This window comes from Ylistrum balloti, unplaced genomic scaffold, assembly GCF_031769215.1.
Source record: "Ylistrum balloti isolate Yb309-2 unplaced genomic scaffold, AGI_CSIRO_Ybal_v1 Utg369962, whole genome shotgun sequence".
NCBI lineage: Eukaryota > Metazoa > Mollusca > Bivalvia > Pectinida > Pectinidae > Ylistrum > Ylistrum balloti.
The window spans coordinates 198,201-202,500 of record NW_026782059.1 but is presented as its reverse complement, the minus strand read 5'-3'; positions in this window follow the sequence as shown (position 1 = coordinate 202,500).

The window sequence follows — 4,300 nt, the reverse complement described above, 5'->3', positions numbered from 1 at the left end:
GTATATTCTCTTTAGTTAAATGTATGTTATCTCTTTTAGAAATAAATGTGTTATATTCTCTTTATAAATGTATGGTATATTCTCTTTAGAATAGAAATAAATGTATGTTTTAATCTCTTTAGAATAGAAATAAATGTGTTATATTATTTTTAGAATAGAAATAAATGTATGTTATAATCTCTTTAGAATAGAAATAAATGTATGGTATATTCTCTTTAGAATAGAAATAAATGTATGTTATATCCTCTTTAGAATAGAAATAATTGTATGGTATATTCTCTTTTGAATAGAAATAAATGTATGTTTTATTCTCTTTAGAATAGAAATAAGTGTATATTTCAGTGCTAGTTAGCGATTCAGAAACAAACAGAGTCCTGAGAGACAGGATTAGCTGGTTAACCAGAGTGTGGTAATACATAAGCTTTAAATGAGTTATAAGACCTCTGTCTGTCTGTCTGTCCAGCCGTCCGTCTGTCTCTCCGTCTGTCTCTCCGTCTGTCTGCCATGGATGGATAAATGTAATCTTACGTGAGACAGCAGCCATGGTGTATTGCCTTGTCTAGAGGGATATCTTCGTCATACATCTTCTGTTTAAAGTCATCCACAAAATAGCCAGGGAATCTCTGCAAAAGACTTAAAGTAGCAAAGGAAGTCAATTAATAAAAACCGTGAAAGGGGCATTGATTTGACAATTTGTCTTCTTCGAAAATGCGAACAATATAAGAAGAATAATCTTCAAGTATGAGATTTACGATGTAAAAGATCGTACTGAAACACACACAAGTTCATAGCACCTTTCGATAGAAATTTGGAACTGGATACAAAAGAGCTAAATAACGAATGGTACTTCATCGTGTAGCTGTTTTGTCCTACTACAACTCGTCCATAATGTTAATGGTCTAAATTTTGAGACTTAAGAAGACCTACAAGTATCGTATTTAATGTCTTAAAGTTTACACAATAGACACAAAAAGGGAGATAAGCAGATTTCATTGAAATTATTAATACAGAGAAGCAGTGAAACATTGAAATAAACTACGCATTACAGCTATTTTGTCCTTCCTAGACTAGTCAGTGATTATGACAATGGTAATTCTGAGATATCAGAGGAACAAGCCCAAATTAATGTCAAATTTTGATCGGGATGTGCACCAGCCTTATGTTTCTGATAATTTCAGATGAATGCAAGTACATGTGTATATTCTGAGAAGTGTCATGCAGGTTACAGAAAACCTTAGCAGTGTATGTCGTGCAAATGACAATTGAAATATTATATAATATATTTATCTTAAATAATAAAGGATACTTAAATCTTATCAAGGTAGAGATTGTATAAAAAAACTATGATACGAAAACAACAACGCTATGTTAGTTTTTACATTGCAAAGAAATTAAAGATTGCACAAAAAACTTAGAAAAAAATCGTTATTGACTAAATCATCGCTCTCCACCAGACATCATTTTTGATATTACAGACTATTATCGATATTGTGATCCTAATCTATGTTTTACATACACTGTTATCTTTAAAAACATCACAGACTAAATGATACGGGTGTAAGATATAACATATGCATCCTATCTGTTAAAACATTCAGTAAAAAACAACATCTTAATTACTTTGTTATGATGCAATTTAATATAAATGTTTATGTAATTCAGTGCTTGCGACTTTGCGATTGGCTGCATCACTTCCGGTTTACTAGTCTTATCACCAAGACAGAGAGGTATATCACGGTTATTTTTACTCTTTTATAAATATTGATTCATACTTGCAGTCATCCGGCAAATCCCCGTGAATGTCCTGCAGTTTGTAAAACGCAACTACGTTCATCGACAATATAGCTGCCAAAGATAGGTACATGCCTCCAAACTACAATAAGACATTGAAAAGTCACCATAAACAAAAGAATATATACTGAAAGGATAACGAAACGCAACTTCTTTAATTTTTAAATATTCTGTACAGTTGTCTAAACAGCAAGAGGAATATCATGGCACCTTGCCTAATCCCCCAAATGAATGTTAGAATTCGTCATTCGTGACAAAAAATATACCACATCCGGTACTCCTAAATTACCAAAATACTATTATTGTACAAATCAGTGCTTTCTTTTCAGTTCTATCTAGTGTTGATTTCCTTATCATCACCAAGACGCGTGATCGCCAAAATATATTAAGAATTGTTTTCACAAATATGCCACCGCTATCACAACTTCACAGAGGCCGGGCTACTGCAATGCCCATGAGAGGTAACATTCAACGGCAGGTCGCTACTTAGCTCGGAGTCATAAATCGATTAGTTTTTACGTCTCAGTGACAAGAGAGCTGATAACAAACCGAGGTCCGAATGTCCAAGTGTGACGTCACAACGTCAAATCGTTTCAATAGGCTTGCGTGACAAGAGATTGACAGCGGCCAAAACGACACGAAATACAATTGGTAATTCAAAGCGTCGAATCCACCCAAAACTGTGTGAAAGTACAAAGAAATCTCATTGACAAATACTCTATTACTTAGTGCGATATGAAGCTGGACGTCTTCGGTGCTCGTTAGTTTGAACACCGTTGTCGTACACCGTGTTCTCATTTGAAACTCGGCATTACTTACTTTATTGACCAAGATTTACACGGCGGGTGTCGTCAATGAAGTAGAATACGCTTATTCTTCTGGAACAGCTGGTCTAATTCTCCTTGTACTCTGTGTAATGTTTTCGTTTGGTATATAAGCTTCTTCTACTTCATTGACGACACCCGGCGTGTAAATCATGGAATTTGTGTTTGGATTATGATTATGTTAATATGTCTATATTTTCCTGTTTTTTTTTTGTTTTTTTTTGCCACTGACACTATTGAGATGTGATCCTACAGTGTCATGTTGTGCCTTTCATTAGGAATACATGTTTATACATAAGACTCGAATATATTTGTTATGTACAATGTAGCAAAAATGCCACGAAACCCTTCACTATCAACACTAGTCTTAACGAAATAAAATGGCGACGAAATAAGTTTCGCTTATATAAACCGCCGACTTGGAGATCAAATAAAATATGCTTTTACAGTATCATATCGGAAGACTTGCATTTGCTTGTATCAATCATAACTTACGACAACGAGGAGCAAACGTCGTCCAAGACAGTTGGTCGATGTTCCAGCAGTCATCTCGAACGTCTGTGTTTCCTATTTTTAACTGTAAAAAAATATGATATGTTTTACTGTAATCAAGTAAAATGCAACAGACAATATCAAATGTTAAAGGTGAGGATTCAGTCATTAAGAAAACGTTTGGTAGCAAATAAAATAAAAAAAATCAGTATGGAACAAATAGAATCGAAAATTTCATTTAGGAGGTTTACAACTTTGGTAGCAAAACGAATAGAAAATTTCATTTAGGAGGTTTACAACTTTGGTAGCAGAACGACTAGAAAATTTCAATCACTAGGTTTACGACTGTGGTAGTAAATAGAATAGGAAATATCAATTAAAAAGATGTCTACTGTGGTAAACCTTTAACATGTGATTCTTATTCCGTTCGCTTTAGTTTGATATAATTTCAGTGCTTTCTCATCATGAGATGCTTACATACAGCGGTTTATATGGCAGTTGCTTTTTATTATCAATAACATCAATGATATGTGCCGTGTTAATTTCAAACGGAAAAAATCTCACAACACGGTACTTCGTTTTAATTAGTTGGATCGTCTTAGCTTTTTTTTTATTATAGTGTGTTCGGCAAATGTTCTAATTCTCGTTGTTATAGCAACATTGATGAATCGATGTGTCTTAGTATTCGTTGGTTTCGTAGTACTTGACCTGAGTAGTGCCATATTTTTCGTCAATCTTTCCGAAGATAATATTTTACCGTCTTTGTTATTTTGTATTTGAATCGCTGTGTTCCCTACATGTATGTTGTATTCTCTGACGATAAAACAGCTGGAATGAGCGAAACGATGGCATCATTATCTTATAAGAGTTACCTCCCTTACACCACATTCTTGTAATACTTGTATGCATGCGTGTACATCCGGTAGCATTCAATAGCCATTAATACAACGATTTTGTTGAAGTTACTTTAGATTTCTTACTACGAAACAACTAATGTTATAATGTAAACTTAATTTGCTGATTTGAAATATTTGCTATCATTTTTTTTACTCCAAAAAATCATTTAAACCATCATCAATTTTCACAATACTAATTTCTTACTGCTGTCTCGTTCTGTTTTTTTGATCGATCTAGATCTAGCTGATGAAAATGGTGTATGGTATGTGAAAACCAGTTTAAGATATATCTTCAGA